Below are 27,050 nucleotides of genomic sequence, written 5' to 3'. Positions count from 1 at the left end.
CTGAAATCTCTTCCCATATAATTTTTCAATTTCTATATTTAAACTTCTTTCTATATCCTTTCACTAAAAGAATCAATTTATTAGAAGGTCTACTATAGGCTCGATTCAAATCCACTAGTCACAAAAGGATCCCCTTAAAGCCAAAACTATTTTGATACCAAATGTAGGTTTTATCCATATATAATTACTTGTGACAAATATATTTTTCATAATATAGAAAATATGCAATGGAACACACATTAACATAGATATTTTTCTCTATAAAACTAAAAATATTTTCCCCACATATCTATATATATATATATAGATATATACCTATACCTTACATTAGAATAAAACTATAATGTCTTAACTTATATTATGAAACCATAACTTAAATGACCATGCAGCATAAAACCTCTGCTCAAAAAAAAAAAGTGTGCTTAAAACTATTATAAATAAATGTAAAAAAATAGGTAAAACAATTTTTCAATGGTGATTCCCCTAACCTGCTACATATGATACAATATACATTACATGGAAATAAATGTACAAAAATATAACACGTATTTACTATCCAAAATTTTTGATCAAATTTATTTTGGTTTATTGTGCACATATAAAAAGTGTTCATAAACTAACACAGTGAAAATAAAATCCGCTAAATAATAAAAGAGTGATGAATGAGATATAACTTAATTATTAATAAAGAATATACATAGTTAATATTCAAGAATCAATATTTTATTATATACATTTCAGAGACCAAAATGATACAATGAATCGGGAACTTCTATCCGCCTTATGTGGCAATTGTTTAAAGAAAAGTTGAAAAGTCTTTAAAGAAGAGGCTTCAAAGAAAGTTTACAATTTAGAATTTACAAATTCCCTCTCAATTTAAGGGTGCTAAGCGTGGCCATAATCCATGAACGTGAAGTATGTTCATAACTCAAATAGTTCTAAATTATTATATCCCAAAATTTTGGTGGACAATTGTACTCAACATGTAACAGGAAACTACCCTTTTTTCATAATCATTGTAAAAGCACCTAGTTTTATTTCTTCGGAGCTTTTATAAATTTGCTTAAACTAGTATTCTCTTTATTTTTTGTTAACCTCGAAGAAAAATATAAAATTAAACATTATGTAGTACAATAAATTGCATTATATGGTTAGGTATGAAATAAGTTACGCAATATTGTTTTTTTTTATATTTAATTTTATTTTAGTGTAATAATTATAAAAGTGAAATATTTGTTAAATAAAAATATGCACATTGTACTTTTTTATTTTTATAATTAAATATAGGGAAAAATATTATAAGTTATTTTCTTATCAATACAGTAAAAAAAATGCATTTTTATGATAATATTAATAAAATATTTTATTATATAAAAAAATTTAAAATAATATATATATATATATATATATATATATTTTAATAAATTAGTGTAATAAGTCATATACCATGTGTAGTATTCTTTCAAATTTCATAAATGATATTTTTTGAAACATTTTTTTTAGAGTTTGGTGTGATACCTTGTCTTGAAATTTTTTGTGATGGGTAAGTAAATAAAGTTCAATTATCTTATGATCTTTATAGAAAATGGAACAATGTGCTCAAGTGTCATATATCATATTTTAAAAATGTTTGAATATGAAATCTTGATTCTCCAAATATTTTTGTTGATGACTTTTTGTTTCAACTTAAGGTGGATGAGCATTTGTTGACTTTTTCTTATTTTTTTATTTGGTGGCCTAGATTGATTGTCAAAGGAATATGCTCAGCATATGCTTAGTCTTAATGATTATCAATGGTTGTAGTGTGTTATATTGTTTGTTAGGTTGCATTGACTGCTAATAAATTTTAAAAAATTAGATTCGTACCACTTGGTTCACTGACCACCAATTTTCTAGGGATTTGAGATTATTTCAATTCTAATAAGTTAATATTCTAATTTGATGGGGAAATTAATATATATGCAAATTTTATTTAGCAAAATGGTCCATTTTACAAAAAGATGTGTAATTATTTTTTTTCTCAAGTTAAAGTTGACCCACAACCCTTTTATGATGATGATGATGATGATGGCTAACGTCCACTGAGACCAAACTTTGGTCTATCAGACCTAAAGAAACAAATTATTTAGTTTGATTTAAGATTTTATTCCTATGCTCAAAAATCTTGGAAAGAAGCCTTTCAAGCTCATTGTAATTTTGACATCATAAAAGGCTAGGAAGGCTAGTATTGCAACATAGATTTTGAAACTGAGATCTAATGTGGTAGTATGCGGGGCACTCTAAGAGGAAGTGATTTTCATCCTCGATGTTTGTATTCTCATAGAGATGGCAAAACCTTTCCATCCATGGTGTTTTAGGAACTGTCCAATGACCCGTTTCACTATGGAGCTCATGCGAGTTCGTTCTAATCTTGGCTATATTAATTTTCTTCTTTGAGCTTGTTAAAACAGAGAGATACTTTTGATCTTCTAGGGTGGGGTTGATGACCTCCTTATAATATCTTAATTTTCTTTTAGCTGCTAAATCTTTCTCACACCACATTTTTCTTTGAACTTAGAAGTAAAAATATTATTAATGTTTTGCAATGCAACATTCTCGTCGATATCCCAATGGTTTAACCAGGCCCCGGTGTCTTTATACCAGCCTCGCTTGAGCCTTAGGTGGTTTTGGTTGGAATTTAAAGCTAGTTTAGCAAGTCTATGTTCTCCTATGTTATTGAGTTTGTTCTTGTACAACAGAAGCCTAGTCATAGCTAGGCTGTCGATAGGGTAAAGACCCGCTTCTATAAGGAGAATAGTATAGGGTGTGTTGCTTTTAATTTTGAGGTTAAACGTTATAAAACGCTTCTGGATTTGCTCAATATTTCTCCAGGATTCTCTAGAGATGCTACAACCCCAAACCTCACATCCAGATAAGATAACCGGAGTGACTAAAGTTTCAAAGAGGAACTTCTTTCTATCCCACATTATGAGGTTTTCCATTTTACAATTATTTTCAAGACCAAAATAAGCTATCCACCCCCCATTAATCCTTTTCTCAATGCTATAGTTCCAATTGAGCTTGTGATGAATATCCATTCCTAGGTACTTGTAGGAAGACACTTCCTCCAAGTTACTATTTTCATATATAAAATTAGCGTAAGTGTCCTTCTTGGATTTGATAATCATAACATTTGTTTTGTCAGTATTAACAATCATACCCATGGTAGAGCGTAAATCCTTAAGAAGTCTAAGTTTCTTATCAAGATGAGATGGGCACCTTGTGAGAAGAATGATATCATCAGCGTAGAGAAGAATGATGATGACTATCCTAGCTAAGATCATGCCAACACATCCTGCTTCCTCTAAACGACCTTCTAGCTTGTAGATATAAATGCCAAATAGGGTAAGGGAGAGCGGGAAACCTTGTTTAACTTCGACATTACACTTAATATCTTTCGACCACCCCTCCTTTCTATTTAACTTGGAAATTACATTCTCATATAACCTTATAGCGGCAACGCTCAACTCAAAACGAACCTTTAGCTCTTCTAATATATTCCATAGGTTGTTTCTAGGAACTGTATCGAAAGCCTTTCTAAAGTCCACAAAGCAGCATAAAGGATTGGATTTATCATTGGAGCATTCCTCCACAATGACCCTATGCATAATGAGGTGGTCCAGTGTTGAGTGTTGCCTTCTAAAACCAGCTTGGCCTTTAGCCCGCTTACCTTCACTTTCAAGCCATAATCTCAACTTCTTTTCCTAAATAATACCATATAACTTGGTTAGGAGAGGGTTTATCATAATTGTCCAATAATTAGAGGGGTTATTTGTATTCCCACTTTTAAAATAGGGATAATGAGGCTTTGAGTCCATGGTTTAGGGAGCCCTTGCTTGATCGCTTGATTGAAAAGCTTGTGGATGCGGGGGATGAGGACAGGACCTCCAATTTTTAGGATTTCCGCCGTGTAACCTTCAATGTCCTTAGCTTTCCCATTAGCCAAACGATTTATCCCAAAATCAATGTCTTCTAATGAGAAACTTTATTTTGTAGTGACCAAGGTTTCAAAGTTATCCATGACATTTGGAGATTCATAAAGCTTTTTAAGATAGGAATTCCAGTCGTGTAAAACAATTTTATTATTATCTTTAGTTTTCCTAGTTAGAATCTGCCTCCAGAATTTCTTAGGAGCAACCTTAGAGAGGTGTAAGATATTCTCTTGTCTTTTACGAATATGCTGCCTTTTTTTCATTTTAGTTAGGGCTTTGTATATCTTGTCAATTTTAAGAGACCCATCAACAGCTTCCTTAATTTCTCTCCTTGCACTTGTACAATCTTTGTCATACCATGGGTTGATTTTTCTATTTCTTTTATTACTTGAAACTTCAATTGAGAACTTGTTAATAGAATATGATAGGGTTGTAGTAAAATTATGATAGAGTTCTTCTATGTTGTCTATACTAGATAAAGGAATCAAATTAGTTTTTTATTCATTTAGAAAGAGATCTTTTTTATTTCTATCAAAGATTAAGTTCTTTTGGCTATAATTATTATCTTCTATGGGATCTCTATTCATGACAAAGTTGAGAGTTATAAGTAAAGGCCTATGATCAGAGTCAGGCTTGTGGTCATTTAAGATGTCAAAATTTATACATGATTAATGAGGTAAATGTGTACATTGGTAAGACATACTTTGTGTTGCAATAGTTTTTTTTGTTATATTTATAAAGCCTTCAGTTATATCAACCACATTAATATTTTTAATGTGGTTATACTAGTAGGTATGAACCTCTAACATTTTAGGCCAAATAAATTTGATCGCCTACACTTGTTTAATATTTTAGCATGATAAGGCATACACCCTATGTTGTAGTCTTTAAACTGTATGTGTGATACACATTATGTAGCACCTCTCTTAGATTTTGGTGAAATTGTTTAAATCCTAATAGGTCACATTGCAACAAAATTTATTTAAGCATGATATGTCACATCACAAAACAGTTCATGCAAGTGGAATGTGTCACTTTGCAAGAAATTAAGTGCAATAAGTCACATCATAACAAAATTTGTCTAAGTTTGATATGTTACATCACAACAAAATGTCGAATTTGGAATCAATGATGTCAAGGCGTGGGTTCAAAGTTTTTATTTCTCTTGGTGTATCACAAGGAAATAAATATTCCAAAGATATAATGCAAAAAGGGTGGAAAAGATTCCACTTAGAAATTTCAATGGCTCACAATAGAGACAAGTTTCAAGAGATATGATATGTTGCAACCTAAGACAAGTTTGAAGAGATATGATGTGTTGTGTCCAAAAGATATTTAAGCACTATAAATAGTATTTCGTAGATAAAAGCAATTTGAGTGTGGTAAAGAGTATGTAATGAAGAAATGAAATTTGAGTGTAATGCAATGTAAATAAATAAATTTTTATGACATCTAATAATGTATGAACTAACATGTTAGAAAGTGGAGCATAGTCTAATTATAAGTTAAAATGGTTTTATGATTAAAATTAGATATACTTAACATTAATTTAATGATTTTTTTTAATGTTTTAAAAAATTAATATTATTAAAAAATATACATATTTAAAATTAAGTTGGATTATTTTTTATTAATTACAAAATTTAATAAATAAATAAATATTTTAATTAAGTTATGAAATCAACTAGCACATATGTTTTTTTGGAGAATTAAATGCCAGGTGTACATTAATTCATCGATTTTACATGTGTATCATTCCATTTTAAAATATACATGTGGAATGTAATAACTAAAGGTCAAGAACTAAACATTCAACATTGATGATGAATGAGTATTTTGTTAAATGCTGAGACTATTATCTATTTAATATATTATTTAAAAATATAATGTATAGTATTAAAGAGATTATTATCTATTTAATATATTATTTAGAAATATAATGTACATTATATTATTACTGATAGATAAAGGTTTTTGATAAATTATTAAAAAATTATTTTAAATTGACGAAAATTATTGTTAATAATAATCTTTCTTTGTAGAATACATATATATATATATATATATATATATATAAATTATGTGTGGAGTTTTTCTTACATTTAAATTTTAATAAATTTTTATTTTTAGTTAATTATAAAATTATTAATAATTATAAAATTATTTTTAAATATTTAATAAAATTATTTTAAAAAACCATTAAAATAATATTATAAAAAAAAATTGAGGCGTTACCATCCTTTTCATGAGGGGATGAAATTTTTATTTTTAGTTAATTATAAAATTATTAATAATTATAAAATTATTATTAAATATTTAATGAAATTATTTTAAAAAATAATTAAAATAATATTATAAAAAAATTATTATAAAAACAAATTGAGGGGTTACCATCCTTTTCATTTGATCTGGGGAAAATATTTAAGGACTAATATTTACAAATGGATTAATTTTTTATGTTTTTGTTAAAAATGTTGGTTAATTTTCATTTTTTTAAATAATTTTTATAAAATTAAATCATTTTATTTTAAAATTCATTCAAATTTAAAAATAAAATAAAATATATGATAAAATAATTTAATATAAAAACAAATAGAGACATTACCATTATTTTTTATTGGAAAAAAATATTGAGAGATTAATATTTGTAAATGGATTAATTTTTCATGTTTTCCTTAAAAAAGATTAATTAATTTTTATTTTTTAAAATATTTTTCATAAATTATAATTTTATATATATATATATATATATATATATATATATATATATAAAATTTGATATTTAAAAAAAATCAGTAAATATTTTACAATGGGTTAAATTTAAGATTTTTGTGATCCATAATGTAGAAGAAGTCTTTTAATCACATAGTTAGGATTTAGTAAATGTTTGTGGTTCATCTTCAGGACAAGGTAAGAAATCCATCAATTAGAAGAAATAAATAGTAAGGATGCATCATTGCCTAGAGTTAGGCGTTAAAACTTAACTGTTGGTGAATTGGTTAATAGATAAAGAAAATAATTATTCTGGACTTAGTGGTAAGGAGTTATTTTATTAAAATATTTTATATATAGTTAAAATTAGTTTTTAAGGAATAATTAAATATAAAATATTGTATTTCAATATTATCGATTTATGTAAAGTAATAATTTATATTATCTTATTTGTGGTTGACTTATTCATATTAAGTAAAATGTATTTGACAGAAAATTAGCTTGTTAATGAATTTTTTCCCGAAGAATATTTGGTCGATGCATTTCAAACTAGCCAGTGTGGTTCATCTTTAGGACAAGATGAACTATTAGGAATTTAAAATATTTAATTCCAATATAATTCAATAATAATTAATTAAAAATATCAATCTCTATATTAAGATTATTTATTAATAATATCGAGTTTATATTATTTGATAGAGGGATGATTAAATTAACTAGAAAAATATTACTAGTTATGCAAACATATTATACCCATATAAGAATAAAATAATAATAATAAAAATAAAAAAAAAATAAAAACAAGGATCAAGGTTGAAACCATACGAAAATAAACCGAAAAGAAAATAAAGAGGGGAAAGTAGAAGAGAGGAATGATGAGTTATGATGAGAGAGTTGGAATCCAGTTCTTACTCAATTTCCAACCATCATTCCTATTAAGATTCTGGCATGCCAAGATTCTAACATGCCTTTCAATCTCAATCACCTCCCTAAGCTTCCTGTGGTGGAAGTGATCTACCTTAAATTTTAATATTTTTCTAATTAGTGTAAGCATCCTTCTATCAAATAATATAAACTCGATATTATTAATAAATAATCTTAATATAGAGATTGATATTTCTAATTAATTATTATTGAATTATATTGAAATTAAATATTTTAAATTCCTAATAGCTAGTTTTCTACCAAATACATTTTACTTAATAAGAATAAGTTCACCCCTAACAAATAAGATAATATAAATTATTACTTTATATAAATTGATAATATTGAAATACAATATTTTATATTTAATTATTTTCTTTACCTATTAACTAATTCACCAACAGCTAAATTTTAACGGTAATTCTGGCAATGATCCATCTTTACTATTTATTTCTTTTGTCGATGGATTTCTTACTTTGTCCTGAGGATGAACCACATTAGTTGGTTCAAAATGTCGACCAAATCCTAATTATGTGATTAATCCAAAATACTTATTTCTATTTTAAAACTTACCTATTAAAAACTAATAAAATTTACTAAAATTTAAAATTATCTTTTCATATTTAAAAAAAAAAAAAAACTAATTTCCATTTTTTATAAATTTTATAAAATTAAATAATTTCACTTTAAAACTCTTCCAAATTTTATAAAATTCCAAATTTTATAAAAATTATATAATTTTTTTTTAAATCAAATATTTTAAAAAAATAGCACCAAACATTTTACTACTAACCTATTAAAAACCAATAACATTTAGAAATTCAATATAGAATAACTTTAGAGTATATATAAGTTTTCTATATATATATATAACTTTACCATTTCATGGGTGGACATATTATTTTTCCATCAACATTGACCTTGGCGCGGACCTAGAACCAGAGTCAGCGTAGTTTGTGAGAAAAATGCTTCACATTTTCACTGACAAAGGACAAATGTCCCGGTGGTCCACGGAAGACTACATCCCAAATAAAAAAATGGATGTTCGATAACTCGGAGATAAGAGCGTGTGGTCTCCACACTTCGTTTCTGAATACACGTGCACTTTAACATTTCAGGATCTCTCTTTCAACACGTCATACATTATGAACTATTCGTCACCATCGAATCTAAAATCACTTTAAATAGGATTACATGCTCGTAGTCTAAGCATACCTAGTCGTTATGGCTCGCCGGCACCAAAATTCAAAGTTGGCTCACCCTGACTAAAAGTTAACGTTTTCTCACATGTGTTAAATCTCGTGGGACCGTGCCTGGTAAGTTACAGTCAATACGCTCTTCCTCAACGTGTATTTCTATCTATATATAGATAGGCATATCCGTTTTGGAAAAACAAGATAGATATATGCGCCTCTGCATCTTAAATCCACAGTTAATATTTCAGTGGAGTTAAGATTTTCAGATCAGCAATTGCCAAGCTCTACGCTTCCAAATTGTGATTCGATGTCTCCCTCCCACTACATAGCGCTGGCATTGCGCCGCCAAATATGGAGAAACCCTCCAGAGTCCCGACAGCACCATTCCCGGCCTCCTCGAGAGGAAAATCCCGGAAAATTTTGCCGCAAATTTAAGGGAATCCGAATGCGAAAATGGGGGAAGTGGGTGTCCGAAATTCGGATGCCGAGATCGACAGTGAGGATCTGGCTAGGATCCTATAAAACTGCCGAGCAAGCCGCCCGTGCTTACGATGCCGCACTCTATAGCCTGAGAGGCCCCAACGCCAAATTCAATTTCCCCGATTCCGTGCCCCCCATTCCATCGGCGTCTTCTCTTTCTCATCAGCAAATTCAAGACGCTGCCGCCAAATATGCCTTGAACGAAATCCCTTTGAGTCTGTCCTCTCTGCAGAACATCAATAATAAGAATAAGAGGAAGGAGAAACCGCCATCGCCGTCACGATGGTCTCTGGCTTTAGAAACGGAGTGGGCTTGTGACAGTTTTGAGTCTGTCCTCTCTGCAGAACATCAATAATAAGAATAAGAGGAAGGAGAAACCGCCATCGCCGTCACGATGGTCTCTGGCTTTAGAAACGGAGTGGGCTTGTGACAGTGGGTTTCAGAAATTGCCGTTTGTTGACTCAGAGAAATAATATTGCATTATCTTCAAGAACATAATCTATGAACAAACAAGGGTGACTTTGATTAAACAGTTCTAATGCGTGTCTAATCTCTGCATAAAATCTAGAATAATAGACTTCGACAAACAATCTAGTCTTGGGGCGTACCTTGGTAAATATTTAAGTTTTCGTAAAGCTCGACATTCAGTAACTAGCTGAAGATTAAGTCAAATTGTTCAATAGTTATTGTTTTATCCTATTGTATTTCCCGTTTGCTATGACCTGAAAAAACAGTGGCATAATGCTTCAACGGAGTTAAGATTTTGTTCCACAGTACATGGCTGTTCTTGTCTATACATATGCGTAGCTCTCGTTCTATGTTTTTTCCGCTATAAGATTTGAAATTTAATCAACTTATACGGATAATCTAGCATTGCAGTCACAGTTATGATGTGTCCCTTCCGACTCAATGTAAGAACCCATGTATAATTAGAATTATGGATCAGTACGAGATGCAAAATCTGGGTTTATAGGAGCAAATACGGACAATAATGGTTAAAGTACCCATGAACAAGAAGCAAAAGAAATTGAGCGAAAACTTCTCAAAAACTTACAAAGAGAAACATGAATGACATAGGATTTTTAAGCATGGAATTACATTTGGAACAATCACATTGTAGCTTCACTAGCACTTTCTACATTAGAGAATGTATAACCACAATTAAATAAATGTAAGCGGTCTTCACATATCTACATAACATTTTCATAACATGGCAACATAAATACAATGTGATTCACTGTTTGTCCCTCCCATCACACTGCGTTGGCATGGCTTTGCCAGTATGGAGAAAGTCTCTGGAGACAACCATTCGCGGTCTCCACCTAGGCAAAATTGTAACCAATTTAAGGGAATCATAATACCCAAATGGCGGGAGTTGGGATCCGAAATCCTGATGCCCAAAACTAGAGAGAAGATATGTCTGGGCTCCTAAAAGACGACAGAGCATGCTGCCCGTGCTTATGAGGCGGCAGCGTATTGCCTGAGAGGTCCCAACGCCAAATTCAACTTCCCCGATCCTGTGTCCGCCATTCCCTCTGCGTCTACTCTTTCCCGTCACCAAATTCAAGCTGCCGCCGCCAAATATGCCTTGGCCGAAATCTCTTCGACTTCGCCCTCTGTCATAACCTTGTTCACATATACATAAAAAAAAAAAATTGAATATATGCCAAACATATAGACAATACTATACTATATACTTTAATCCTTGTGCATTGCCGCATGTTTAACCCACATGCCACATAGTCTAGCACTTAATGTCATGCATCATCGAATGATATACTGAATAGCCTAACGTTTAGTCACTTTGCAATCTGGTATACGTATGCTACCAAGGCATCATGTTACCTTGTAATATTGTTTTATGAAACCATTGACTTTACAACTGAACCTAACTATTAACCCACCCCAGCATATAGTGTTTCTTAAATGGGCGTGGGGTTTGGTGGTCCGGCCGCAGCCCCTGCCGGCGCCAACTCATCCTCTGCCTTAATGATCTCGGGCCATTTCAGGGCAGGTGGCATGGTCCGTCCATCCAGCCATGTGACACCTCGGGCTCAGGATTCTCGGCCTTCTTGCTTCATTTTCCCGCTTTGTTTGGACGGTCGAGATCTCGCCCTTGGAACGAAGGGTTGGGATCTATTCAAGGGTTTTAAGTTAATACTTAACCCATCGGAGCAGGCTCAGGGTTTATTTGTTCACGCGGCCCTTTCGGCTCCGCTTCGGTGCTCAAACGCTGGTTCGAAACCCACCATCGCCGTCTTCACAACCTGCAACTTCGCCGGAAGCCATGAGGTGCCGGCAATAGGCCTACACAGGTAAATTCCCTTTGTTCTGAACTTAATGGTTTTTGGTACAGGCTTTTTTCTTATTGTGAATCGTAGCAACCCATGCTAATTTGTCCCTCTTCGCTGGTAGCGTGCAAGTGGAATTATTCAAATCCTTTCTCGATGGTGTCAAGGTGACCAATCTCGACGGTTCAGCCCTCTCGGCGGCGACAGGCAAGCTCTCACTCCTTAATTGCTTTTCGTTTGCATACGAGAGCTCTGAGCTCCTCGACCCTAAGTTATTCTCATTGTTTTGTTACAGACCGCCGTTCATATGCGGGTTTCTTTGCTTCAATTTACTGAGGTATTCTCCAAAGGGAACCCTCACGACTTACATCTATGTTTATTGTCTGGTTGAGTCCATAACCCGCCTGGTGAGTTATCGTTCACAGCGGAACTCCTGTGTTCGATTTCATATATTTCATGGATTAATTTTGTTGTATACTGCCCTTGCGGCATATCCGAACTTGGTCTCAGTATCTAATGTATGGCATACGGCATCGGTCCTGGCCGTAATGCTCGGTTCAGGGTTAGCAGAACCAGGTTTCTTTTATTTAAAGTTGTCTCTATTTAACATTGAATATGCACTCGCTACCCTCCCCAGGGTTACACTATCTGGCATTATTTTTGTTGAATGATATATGAACATGTTGCTCTGTCCGTTCCTCAGGAATGGCTTACGCTTTGAACAAATGGTGAATATATACTGCGTGCTTAGCAATATTGGTACAGTGCATGTTTAATTGATTTGTTAACGTTGATTCCACTTATAACTATGGATAAGCCGCTCGTCTCAGTGACGGCTGGGCTCATAAATTTACTCAGGTTATGCTACTGTTTCGAGTAACTCGTGTTGGTATTTCCATGTGTTTCTCGTCTTAACTAGCTTTTGCAATGATTGTTCTCAGTTGGTTATATTGGTATACCATACTGTTCCTTTGTTTTACAAATATTGAAATATACACATGTTTAGAGTTTGGTTTTCCTCCCTGGGTAGCATACACAGGGTTCTTGTTCGGAAATCTCCTTTTTTTCCTTTATCGCTCTTATTAACTGATTTCTCTGTTATTGTATCTACAAACATTGTGGTTTGAAACACTGTTTATAAACGATTACGGTATGGCTTTCTCTCTGGCTCATACAATTGCAGAATAAATTTCCTTGTCTGGATTAGTCTGTTGAATCTCGTATTTTCACAGTTTTCTTATAACCCACCATAGATTCTTCTCTTCCCTAACGCTGAGGTTAGAATCCGCCTACCGCCGTGGTTTCTTCCCAAGCGCTGGGGTTTCTAGACTCGTTCTTGTTGGCACAATATATGTACAGTTTGAATGTGTTCAAGGTATGCGGAACTGTCTGTCTCGTTAATGGCTTCTTCTTTACTTAACATACCTCTGTTTCTCTGATTATTTCGTGTCATGTTTCTTTTTCTATAAACAGTCTTTTATTTAAACTACACCTATGTAGCCTCATTAATAACATGACTAGTTTCAGGTCATGTATATCGACTGATAATCTGTCCTTTAATTTAATACTACACTTATGCAGTTATATGATTACTGTGACAGTTTTTTTTTTAGAAATGAAGTACGGTTCTTATTTAACTACTGTAAGTCCACTGTAAGTTCCTTATTTAATTCAACAAGGACTCTGTGGGTTGAAACCGTACCTGGTTCACCAGAGTCATAAATAGATACTCAAGCAAGTCACCTGTGCTTCGAGTCTGCTCTTCCACCCATCCATGAGATCCCTTTATCAGACGGAAATCTCCCCCCGAGCCATCTTGCAGGCCTTCAGCCCTCAACAAGATCTGTGCACCTTGTGCCTGGTTATCTGGTCCTTACCAGACTTAACCAGTTATTCTTTTGTATTTTCTTTTTTTTTCTTTCTTTCTCCTTGGAAAGATCTCTTCTGTCTGTCCCCACAGCACAGAACTTCCTCCCTACAACCAGGACTTTTCCTGTTTAGGAGGGCAGTTTCAATCAGTTATTACAACTGATTTCTTTCTTTGAAATCCACCTCCCAGAGGCTGCCAGCATTTCAAGAATATATTTAAATTATTCCATAATGTAGTTTATCAAAGTTTTTGTTTCTATTAAACATAAAACAACAACTACTATACTGTCTTTTACCATAGTAAAATTCACATTTACATCTTCTGGGGTCATTACATCTCCCCCTCCTGTGATTGGACATCGTCCCGATGTCCGTTTCCCTTAAACAAATTCGGGTAAGCTGCTTTAAGGAGTTCCTCATCCTCCCAAGTGGCCTCTTCAGGCCCATAGTGCTGCCACTGCACTTTAGCTTGGAAAATAACCCGTTTCCGCAGCCGCACTTCTCTCCGGTCGAGAATGCTCAGTGGTTCGACCAGAACCTCGCCTTCCGGCTCGACCTGCAAACAACAACAGATTTGGTTATTTCCTTGTTTAAGAACAAAGCTTATCTAGAATGACTAGATTAATTCTTACCCGAACATTCTGCCATTGGATCACATGTTTAGGATCGTAGACGTATTGTTTTAGTACGGAAACGTGAAAAACATTGTGGATCTTAATATGGCTTGGTAGGGCGAGTTGATAAGCTACTGGCCCCACTCTTGCCAGGATTTGAAAAGGTCCAAAATAGCGAGGTGCGAGCTTGGCACACCCACTCCACTGTAAGGTACTCCTTCTGGTTTGGATCCTTACAAAAACATGGTCTCCGACCTGGAATTCTTTGAACCTTCTCTTTCGGTCTGCAAAACTTTTTTGTCTGTCCTGAGCAGCCTTTAAGTTGTTACGCACCTTTTTCACCATGTCTTCCATTTCTTTGAGCATATCCGGGCCAAACCTTAACCTATCCTCAGGTCCACCCCAACTTGAGGGTGTGCGGCACTTTCGCCCATACAGAACCTCAAAGGGACTCAGCTGTGTTGACGTATGATACCCGTTATTATACGCGAATTCAACCAGGTGGAGGTATTCCTCCCACTGGGTTGGTTTCATCATAACACATGCTCTCAGCATGTCCTCCACTACTTGGTTTACCCGCTCCGTTTGACCATCGGTCTGAGGATGATAGGCTGTACTAAAGTTCAGTTGTGTCCCCAGTTCAGCAAACAATGTCCTCCAGAAAGTTGATGTGAACTTAACATCACGATCCGAGATTATTACCTTCGGAAGTCCATGCAACTTGAACACATTTTGCATGAAAATATGAGCAATTTGCACAGCTTTATACGTGGATTGTACCGGTATAAAGTGTGCTGCCTTACTTAACTTATCCACTACCACCATAATGGAATCATTATTTTTCTTTGTTCGAGGCAACCCGGTTATAAAGTCCATGGAAATGGTTTCCCATTTCCATTCCGGAATGGGTAAGGGTTGTAGCAACCCTGCTGGATGCAAATGCTCCGCCTTAATCTATTGACATTCTAGACATCGCGCTAGATATTCAGCTACCTCCTTCTTCATTTTTGGCCAATAGTATTCCTTCCGAAGTGCGGTGACCATTTTCTGGTATCCTGGATGCCCGGTGTAATGGCTGATATGGAATTCGTCTAGAATCAGTTTTCTAAGACTATCTTCATTGGGCACATACAGCCTTTTATGGAAATACAGCATTCCGGCATCGTCTAACTCGTATCCTTGTTGTATTTCCTTATCAGAAAGTTGTTGTACCTGCTGTTTAATTTGCTGATAAACAGCATCTTGATCAGCTGCTAATTTTATCTTTTCAAGTAAGGTACTCTGCCATTTACTGACCGAAATTCTGCACACACATTGCACCTTTCGACTCAATGCGTCAGCCACCCGGTTCTCCTTTCCCTTCAAATGCTTAATTTCAAAATCAAACCCACTTAAGAAGTCTGCCCAACGAGCTTGTCTCGTATTTAAGGTGGGTTGGCTGAAATAGTTTGTTAAGCTGTGATGGTCTGTCAACAACAGAAATTTTCTTCCCAAAAGGTAATGTCGCCACATTTTCAGTGCATGGATAACAGCTGCTAACTCCAAGTCGTAAGCAGAGTATTTCTGCTCATGTTCCTTTAGTTTCCTTGATTCGTATGCAATTACTCTTCCTTCTTGCATCAGCACTCCTCCCACACCTTCTTTACTCGCGTCAGTACAGACCACGTAATCCTTATTAGGATCAGCTATACTCAAGATGGGCGCGGTGGTGAGTAAGTGCTTAAGCTGCTCAAAGCTCCGCTGACATTCCGAGGTCCACTTAAATACCTTCCCCTTCTTTTGTAAGGAGGTGATAGGGTATGCTACCCTTGAAAAGCCTTCCACAAATCTTCTATAATAACCAGCTAGTCCCATAAAGGACCTAATGTCTGCCACGTCCTTTGGTACGGGCCACTCCATTATAGTTCTGATTTTTTCAGGATCTACTGCAATCCCTTCCTTTGTGATTACATGGCCTAAGTATTGTATCTCCTCCTTAAAGAAATCACACTTACTAAACTTTGCATATAACTGATGTTCTCGCAAAGTTTGCAACACCACTCTAAGGTGTTCCTCATGCTCCTTCCTTGATCGGGAGTAAATCAGAATATCGTCTATGAATATCAACACAAATTTATCTAAGAACTTATGAAACACACTGTTCATCAAACACATGAAGGTAGCAGGTGCATTGGTCAGACCAAAAGGTAGCACCACGAACTCGTAATGCCCATACCGCGTTCTGAAAGCTGTCTTAGCGATATCCTCCTCTTTAATTCTAATCTGATGATAACCAGATCGCAGATCGATCTTAGAGAACACTGTTGCCCCCTTCACTTGATCAAAAAGTTCGTCAATCCGGGGCAAAGGATATTTATTTTTGATCGTGAGCTTATTCAGCTGACGATAATCAATACACATCTGAAAAGTTCCATCTTTCTTTTTGACAAATAACACTGGGGCTCCCCAGGGTGATACACTGGGGCGGATGTAATTTTTGTCTAGCAGCTCCTGCAGTTGCATTTTTAATTCTGTTAGTTCTGGTACGCTCATTCGGTATGGTGCCCGTGACACGGGTGCTGCTCCCGGAATCAATTCAATGGTGAAGTCCACATCTCTTTTAGGTGGTAATCCCGGTACTTCCTTGGGAAAAACATCTGCAAATTCTTGTACCACCGGAATGTTACCCAGCATAGCAGTTTTATCCTTCTGATTTGCGTATCCCACCTGAATAGCGTAAATTTGACATTTCTTCTTGATGCATTTAGCTAACTGGGATGCTGTAATGGGTCGAATTCGTACGGGATGCTTGATTCCTTGTAATTCCTGTTGCACTCCACGGTCATCCTTATAGTAAATGGTCTTTGTCTTGCAATTCACTAAGGACCAGTGTTTCTCCAGCCAATCCATCCCAATCAGGATGTCATATGAACCCAAGGGTAGTATGTTTAAGTCTGCCACTATTGGCTGCCCTGCTATGGTTAAAGAGCAATTATTTATTTTGGCCAAGACCCGTCTCTTGGCTCCTGTAGCTAATTGGACCAGCCACGGATTTCTGAACTTTTCAGATTGTAACTTACACTGTTCTACTATCTTTGGGCTAACATAACTTAAAGTAGCTCCTGGATCAATAAGAACAGCTATAGAAAGGTTTGAAATTTTACCTTCAAATTCAACCATAGACGGCTGGTATTCCGCTTGGCGGTCCTCCAAGGCTGCATTAATTCTGGGTACACTACGTGCCACGTCCCCAACGGTCGATGCTTCATGAATTTGGGATATCTGGTCCGTCCCCTTTCGCTGTGGGCAGTTTTTAACATAGTGAGGTCCTCCACAGCCCCAGCATTGAACTGGGGGTCTGGTCATCCCTTCACCTTCTGGCCTAACAGGCTGCTCACTTACTCTTGATTCACTTATTGGCCTAGCTCGGGGCGCACTCTTTGCTACAGATCTACTGTTTAATCCTTTACCAGCTCCCTTACTTCCATTGCTGCGACCTCCCTTGCTGCTTCCAACCATCCGACTACTCTTTTTTTCATTCCATCTTTTATTTGAAGTATCCCCCTTCTGTTTATTCTGCTGGTAGCAGATCCTTGCTTTACGAATAGCCTCGTCCATGGTTCTAGGATTGTCAAACTCAATCCTCTCTCTTATATATGAAGGTAAGCTACTCACAAACCTTTGGACCTTGGCTTTTTCCTCTTTGATATAAGGTACATAACGTAGCAGAGAGGTAAAGCGATTAATGAACTCGTCCATAGTCTGCTGCCCCAGTCTTAAATCATGGAATTCTCTCGCCTTTTCATCGTAGAAGCGCTCAGTCAGGTACCTTTCTTTGAAGTATCTCTGAAATTTCTCCCATGTAATGGTCCGTTCACTTACCCCCTTGACAATCTTGACTTCCTCCCACCACAAGGTTGCCTTACCTTGTAACTGGAAAATAGCCAGTCTCGCCTTCAAGTTATGATCATACTCATACAACTGAAAATATTTGTTCATATTTATTAACCATGCTTCAGCTGCTTCTTCCTGTTCTCCATCGAAATGTGGGGGTTTAATTTTTCGGAATTCTCCCTGCAGCTCCATTCTCTGACGTTTTGAGGTTTGCTGCTCTGGTACATTATCAGAATGATCCTCTTTGCCATCTGAATTTTCAGGTTCAATCTGATAGTCTTGTTCTTCTGTCATCCTCTGCTGTTCCGCGCTGGGGTTAGATAAAGGTGGGTTTTGCCTATCTGACAAACTCTTCAGAATTCTTTCCTGCTCTACCGTCAAACGCACGTTGTCCTCTCGCAACCGTGCCATCTCATTTTTCAACTCCTGAACAGTTTCCAGGATTGCGAGGTTGGTACTTCGTGTTTCCTCACCCAACTGTACCCACAACTCTGGGTTTTCCCGAGGGTTACTGCCGGCTCCTTGCATTTTGTTACTTTTTCTGGCTTAACTATTAGCTGCTGTAATTCTGTATCTCACCCCTAAATAGACAGAACAACAGTTAAGTAAATTATTAGCTTTCATATGTATGCATGGTGTAAGCTTCTGCACAGTGAAACCTGTCATGCTTGAGGCCACAGTGTTGAAACTGGGCTCTGATACCAATTTGTCATAACCTTGTTCACATATACATAAAAAAAAAAAAATTGAATATATGCCAAACATATAGACAATACTATACTATATACTTTAATCCTTGTGCATTGCCGCATGTTTAACCCACATGCCACATAGTCCAGCACTTAATGTCATGCATCATCGAATAATATACTGATTAGCCTAACGTTTAGTCACTTTGCAATCTGGTATACGTATGCTACCAAGGTATCATGTTACGTTGTAATATTGTTTTATGAAACCATTGACTTTACAACTGAACCTAACTATTAACCCACCCCAGCATACAGTGTTTCTTAAATGGGCGTGGGGTTTGGTGGTCCGGCCGCAGCCCCTGCCGGCGCCAACTCATCCTCTGCCTTAATGATCTCGGGCCATTTCAGGGCAGGTGGCATGGTCCGTCCATCCGGCCATGTGACACCTCGGGCTCAGGATTCTCGGCCTTCTCGCTTCATTTTCCCGCTTTGTTTGGACGGTCGAGATCTCGCCCTTGGAACGAAGGGTTGGGATCTGTTCAAGGGTTTTAAGTTAATACTTAACCCATCGGAGCAGGCTCAGGGTTTATTTGTTCACGCGGCCCTTCCGGCTCCGCTTCGGTGCTCAAACGCTGGTTCGAAACCCACCATCGCCGTCTTCACAACCTGCAACTTCGCCGGAAGCCATGAGGTGCCAGCAATAGGCCTACACAGGTAAATTCCCTCTGTTCTGAACTTAATGGTTTTTGGTACAGTTTTTTTTTATTGTGAATCGTAGCAACCCATGCTAATTTGTCCCTCTTCGCTGGTAGCGTGCAGGTGGAATTATTCAAATCCTTTCTCGATGGTGTCAAGGTGACCAATCTCGACGGTTCAGCCCTCTCGGCGGCGACAGGCAAGCTCTCACTCCTTAATTGCTTTTCGTTTGCATACGAGAGCTCTGAGCTCCTCGACCCTAAGTTATTCTCATTGTTTTGTTACAGACCGCCGTTCATATGCGGGTTTCTTTGCTTCAATTTACTGAGGTATTCTCCAAAGGGAACCCTCACGACTTACATCTATGTTTATTTTCTGGTTGAGTCCATAACCTTCCTGGTGAGTTATCATTCACAGCGGGACTCCTGTGTTCGATTTCATATATTTCATGGATTAATTTTGTTGTATACTGCCCTTGCGGCATATCCAAACTTGGTCTCAGTATCTAATGTATGGCATACGGCATCGGTCCTGGCCGTAATGCTCGGTTCAGGGTTAGCGGAACCAGGTTTCTTTTATTTAAAGTTGTCTCTATTTAACATTGTATATGCACTGGTTACCCTCCCCAGGGTTACACTATCTGGCATTATTTTTGTTGAATGATATATGAACATGTTGCTCTGTCCGTTCCTCAGGAATGGCTTACGCTTTGAACAAATGGTGAATATATACTGCGTGCTTAGCAATATTGGTACAGTGCATGTTTAATTGATTTGTTAACGTTGATTCCACTTATAACTATGGATAAGCCGCTCGTCTCAGTGACGGTTGGGCTCATAAATTTACTCAGGTTATGCTACTGTTTCGAGTAACTCGTGTTGGTATTTCCATGTGTTTCTCGTCTTAACTAGCTTTTGCAATGATTGTTCTCGGTTGGTTATATTGGTATACCATACTGTTCCTTTGTTTTACAAATATTGAAATATACACATGTTTAGAGTTTGGTTTTCCTCCCTGGGTAGCATGCACAGGGTTCTTGTTCGGAAATCTCGTTTTTTTTCCTTTATCGCTCTTATTAACTGGTTTCTCTGTTATTGTATCTACAAACGTTGTGGTTTGAAACGCTGTTTATAAACGATTACGGTATGGCTTTCTCTCTGGCTCATACAATTGCAGAATAAATTTCCTTGTCTGGATTAGTCTGTTGAATCTCGTATTTTCACAGTTTTCTTATAACCCACCATAGATTCTTCTCTTCCCTAACGCTGGGGTTAGAATCCGCCTACCGCCGTGGTTTCTTCCCAAGCGCTAGGGTTTCTAGACTCGTTCTTGTTGGCACAATATATGTACAGTTTGAATGTGTTCAAGGTATGCGGAACTGTCTGTCTCGTTAATGGCTTCTTCTTTACTTAACATACCTCTGTTTCTCTGATCATTTTGTGTCATGATTCTTTTTCTATAAACTGTCTTTTATTTAAACTACACCTATGTAGCCTCATTAATAACATGACTAGTTTCAGGTCATGTATATCGACTGATAATCTGTCCTTTAATTTAATACTACACTTATGCAGTTATATGATTACTGTGACAGTTTTTTTTTTTAGAAATGAAGTACAGTTCTTATTTAACTACAATAAGTCCACTGTAAGTTCCTTATTTAATTCAACAAGGACTCTGTGGGTTGAAACCGTACCTGGTTCACCAGAGTCATAAATAGATACTCAAGCAAGTCACCTGTGCTTCGAGTCTGCTCTTCCACCCATCCATGAGATCCCTTTATCAGACGGAAATCTCCCCCCGAGCCATCTTGCAGGCCTTCAGCCCTCAACAAGATCTGTGCACCTTGTGCTTGGTTATCTGGTCCTTACCAGACTTAACCAGTTATTCTTTTGTATTTTCTTTTTTTTTCTTTCTTTCTCCTTGGAAAGATCTCTTCTGTGTGTCCCCACAGCACAGAAATTTCTCCCTACAACCAGGACTTTTCTTGTTTAGGAGGGCAGTTTCAATCAGTTATTACAACTGATTTCTTTCTTTGAAATCCACCTCCCAGAGGCTGCCAGCATTTCAAGAATATATTTAAATTATTCCATAATGTAGTTTATCAAAGTTTTTGTTTCTATTAAACATAAAACAACAACTACTATACTGTCTTTTACCATAGTAAAATTCACATTTACATCTTCTAGGGTTATTACACCCTCTCTGCAGAATATAAAAACTAGTAAGGATAAAGCGAGCCATCCTCGACCGTATTCAGTTTCAGAAGCGGAGTGTGCTTGGGACAATCGGAAGATTTCCAATATGCAGAACTTCGGGCTGTGCGAGTGTCCGTTTCATGGCAATCGCAACCTGAATTTGGAGAAAATCCCGTCGATTGAGGGGGCGTCGATGTTGGGGTCGATTCCAACCTTGCAGGAAGGAAAAGGGGCAAAACTAGGGCTACAACTTGTACGACCCCACAGATTTGTGGAACTTTTGAGAGATTTTTGGAACTTACGGGGAAGAGAAGGAAACAAACATTCCACCTGTCAAATCCCAACGACGCACGATCATTTATTCCTTTATTTCGTCGCCGTGTCGAGCAAGCATCTGGTTTCGACCCAATCGTCTTTACATTTTGTTTACGTGACGTGGCACAATATATTTATATATACATTGGCTTGGCAAAATAAATTAATCTTCAAAATCTTGTTTCAAATTGAGTTTTTGAGCGCAAACTTGTAACTAACTAACTTGGCAGTGTTAGCAAATTGTATTTAATTCTCTCATTTCTAATTATATAATTATTTTATAAGAGTTAATTGTAAGAGAATATAACTTTTATTTGTTTGAAGTATGATGAATAATGGAAGGAGTTTGATTCTAGTTTTTAGGAGGTTGGTTAGATTTAGTTGGTTGGGTAGATTGATGTGTCTGTGTGAGGTTTGTGTAGTCTAGTTAATTGTGAAATTAATATAGTTTTTTTAATATGGAGAAACTATTCACATACTTATATTGTAATATTTTTTAATTAAATATAAGCGTGGTTATAACATTTTAATTTTGTATTAGAGTGGATTTGGTCTCAACTCCGGCAAGGAAGGTCCCAGGAACATGTTAAGTGTAGTGTTGTGAATATTTGTTTATCCACCAAATATATTGTAAGAGTACATTTTATTTGGGCGTGATGTTACAATTTGGAAGCCACGTTGTGTTATGTGGAATATACTGTAAGAGTATATTTAATTTAGGTGTGATGTTGCAAGTTGGAGGCCACATTATTATTTTTGTTGCGTGTTAAGTAGAAAAGTGGAAAGTTATGTCATTCGTATTATTTACAAAAATCAAATTTTTAGTCAAACTTTGGATGCACAAAACACCAAAGAGCATTCTATTTTTTCCACTCATGAGCTTCAACTTGAATTTTTCTCTTTCTATGATTTTAGATATCAAGTCATCTCTTAGGAGAACATCATCGCCATCATACCTTTCCTACCAACTAAACCACTCAATGTGAAGAGTCATATAAAAGGATGCCCCTAAGTTGACCAACCATGCCTCATGATCAACATGTGTACTTCAAGAAGTCAAGTACACATTCCCTCCATTTGAGGAGGCTTTTGCTTTTTTCGAAGGAACACCATTAGGTCGCTTCCTTTTCTCTACAATTTTGGATCTATATTTTTCTTCTAATTCCTTTATTTTAAACATATAAAACATACATTTACAAATTTTCCTAGAGATTTATATCATTCTCTAAATATAAATTCCCTCTTTGAGGATTTATTTTTGTTTCTATTATGAGAACATCCTCTTTTAAACAAGGCATAATGTATATGTGTTCTGAATTTGATGTTTTTTGTCTCATCTCCTCCAATAACAAGGATGAGACTATTTCATCGAAGCTTAAAGTAGTTGCATTATTACTTATGGAAACAAAGAGACTATCCCACAAGTCTCATAAAGAACATGCCAAATTAATATACTTATCTTCATTTGAATTCTTAATATTAATAGATAATAATTAATTTACCATAGTATTAAAGACGTTCAAATGCTCTATTATCTGTCCTTCATCCTTAGTTTGTGTCTTTTTCCATTAGAACAATTTGTTCAATGGGGACATACATTGATACAAAGCCCCTAACTTGTTCCGTAATGCCCTTGCTATAAATTCTTCTAAGATATTCAATAATATTGAATTTGAGAGACAGGATCTTATTATGCTCATTTTCCTTTCGATCCAACTTAGTATATTCTTCTTAGGACATCCTTGTTTGTACATCCTTAGTTTGTGTCTTTTTCCATTAGAACAATTTGTTCAATGGGGACATACATTGATACAAAGCCCCTAACTTGTTCCGTAATGCCCTTGCTATAAATTCTTCTAAGATATTCAATAATATTGAATTTGAGAGACAGGATCTTATTATGCTCATTTCCCTTTCGATCCAACTTAGTATATTCTTCTTAGGACATCCTTGTTTGTACAGTTCCAAATCCGTAATAATCCACTGATTTTTTTCCACCAATAAATCTTCCATAGCTCGTAACCCTACCCATTAAGTTTCTCAATCTTTATAGTGAATTTATTTTTATTTCCTTTTACTATAAGAATGAAGTTTTTAGATCACCCTTTATAGGAAGGTATATCGCAACCCCAATGCAAACCCCAAAAGAATCTCTTTGCTAGGAAACCCGTCTCTCTCTCTTATATATATATATATATATATATATATATATATATATATGGTTTTTTAACTAAAATTAAAAATCACAGGCTAAACCACCATACACTACAAAACTACTCAAAGTGAAACTTTGTGCCGAAAAATGTAAAAAAACACTATTTTTTTTTTTCACGAGCACTTCCCTCAAACATGTTATGATCGATGCCATGTATATCTCAAACGTGTTATGACGTATGCAATGTACATCATTTAGAGGTACTTGTGCAAAGAATATAACACACATAGAAATATTATTAATACCAACTCAGAGTTTTGATCAATTATGAATTGTCTTATTATGCAAAAAAAGAAGCATTCACTCACAAAGTGAAAAATGAATCCATTAAATGATAAATGAGTAACAAATGAAGATTTAACTAAATTATTATTCCCTTCCAAGGTAGGACTCTAGCAATCCATTTGCCTATTGGCCATTATTACTTTATCATTGACCAATTCAAGTTATAATGTTTAACGTTGAAAACCAAATATATATTTTTTCAATATTATTGAAAAAATTAATTTTGAAGCGAACCATAATTTTGAAGTTATTTTTTGCCATAATTTTTGGATTTAGTTGCAATATTTATGCCACAAATTTTAAATATTTGTGCAATTATTTTTCATGGTTAAGTTTCATAGGAAAACCACCTAAAATTAAAATCCATGAAAATAGTTCATACAAACGTAATAATCTATTTAGCATCAGTTACTCCCACCATAATTCAAGTATTTGCATAAAATATGAGTAGGAACAAGGTGACAATATGTTTTCTTCAATGCTTTCACATGTAAGAGTAAAAGTGTAAAATGTGAAAACTTAGTAGTAGTTACTATAATTCCAAATATATTTTTTAAATTCATTCTTTAGTAAATTTAAAGAAATTAATTTTTGGAATTTCAATTATGTGATAGTTTTTTTAAACATCCAATATATTGAGTGAATAATCTAATTTTTATTTAGGTTATATAAAATGATTAAATAATATTTGTGAAAAACCATTATATTATTGATAAATAAGGAACGGGAACAATAAATTTTTTGATAAAGATAATGAAATAAAAAGGAAAAAATGAATTATGAGATTTAAAAAAATGTTAATTAATATAACTATTTGTTTGGTTTATTTATATTGATATCCTTCCACAACCACATGCATCTCTTCTTTATGATTGAAAAAACTACACAACCACATAAGAGAGAAAACTAAATCAAACTACAATTGAATTAAGCCACTCCACTCTTATCTGGTTGGAATTCAAAGACAGATTTATAAGAACCGTTAAACAGTTTTATTGCTACTAATGAATAATTGTGAATAAGAAGTGAGATCTCTTTCTTTATAGAGAGAAATCAAGAAAACTAACTTTGTTGGACGGTAATATAGGACCGACCACGAAAAAAATGATAAGTATAGAGAAACATATTTGAATGACTCACGCGGGCAAGGGTGGCCACATTAAGATGGGGAGGCGAAATGAGAATAATAAAAAAATAGGTAGGGAGCATATCGTTGTTGCAGGCACCACCATGGACTAAGGCATATATATTAGATCAAAATTTTCTTGAATTGAATATTTTTTATTCAAATGTTTATAATTTTAATTGGAATTTAGTAACTATTCAAAACATACTTTTAGAGTCTCTGAAATTTGACTATGGTTTTTTTTTTTAAATATTGAAGTTATTGAATGACATGAGAAGAATGATAATGAAGAAGACTGTATGAATTGAAATGTTTTAGTTGTAAATATAAATTAAATTTACACACAAAAACACAATGATTCATAGAAATTTTAATGCATTTTTATTTTGTTTGCAAAATACATTATTAATATCTAATCATTCCATACTCACAAATAATCACAAATAAGATTATAGAGTGGGACAAACATTATATGCTTTATGGATATATACAATAAATTTTTGTTGGATTTAGAATAATGTAATGTTTATATTTGTATTGGATATTTTCATTTTATTTTTTATACTATTATGTCTCATCACATGTACCTTGTTCTCTTTTTTTTAAAGTATATATTTTTATGTATATAAATTTTCCTTTAAATGTGTTATTAGTTGAGATTTATTTATAGGTTTTCTAACTCTATATGGAACATTTAACTTTTGTTTAACTTTTATTTGAATAAATATTTTTTATTTGTAATTACTTATATTTTTCTGATTATATATATATATATATATATATATATATATATATATATATATATATATATATATATATATATAAAATAAATTTATGTTTGTTTTTCTAAACTAAGAATTATTAGTTTGTATTTTAGTACATAATTATTTTATCGAACACAATTTTTTAACGTTTTCAACCTTTTTCTATGATTCTTTAACTACCTCTATAACTCATTCAACAACTATGTAAAATTGTTGTTATTACTATTTTTTTCAATTATATATTATAGAATAGATAATTTTCTTCCAGGATTCTTTAACTAATTCTATAGCTTAAACAAAAACCATATAAAATTATTGTTGTTGTTGGTTTTTATTTATTTATTTATTTATTTTTCTTTCACTTATTATCTATAAAATAGAGGGTATTCATGCCCATGGCCCTGCATTTCTCTACACAATAGTTTTAATAATTTAACAATAATAATACCAGAAGAAAATGTCACTATTATATGAAATGATTATATTTTTATCACAAATATTTTTATGATTTGTTAATAACATAACATCATCCACACAAATTAACAATAACAAAGCATAACTTCATATATGCATACTTATTTCCTTTATTCTTTATGATTCTAACTAATTTATATATAAGTCTATAAATCAATTAGAGGAGACATTCTTATTTCATTTTTATTCTACTTTTAATTTTGAATAGTCCTTCTATTTTTATCATTTATTGGAATCCTCAATTTTACAATGAGCTTTTCATATAACTAGAAAGTAACTCTTCTCCACTTCACTTGAATTTTTATTTTCTCCAGTATTTTCAAAAGTTTTTAGACACAGATGTATTAACAAATAT

The 27,050-nt window shown here is 34.5% G+C and overlaps 1 pseudogene; it reads left to right on the top strand.

Moving 5' to 3' along the window:
- The first annotated feature begins 9,033 nt into the window (after positions 1-9,033).
- Positions 9,034-9,638, top strand: LOC149176262 (ethylene-responsive transcription factor ERF011 pseudogene; annotated as a pseudogene).
- Positions 9,639-27,050: the final 17,412 nt, after the last annotated feature.

This window comes from Pinus tabuliformis, chromosome 4_1, assembly GCF_031772625.1.
Source record: "Pinus tabuliformis cultivar Carrire ecotype Pingquan chromosome 4_1, CPIR1, whole genome shotgun sequence".
NCBI classification, from domain to species: Eukaryota; Viridiplantae; Streptophyta; class Pinopsida; order Pinales; family Pinaceae; genus Pinus; species Pinus tabuliformis.
The sequence above is the reverse complement of the archived record's forward strand: the minus strand, read 5'-3'. Positions and strand labels throughout refer to the sequence as shown.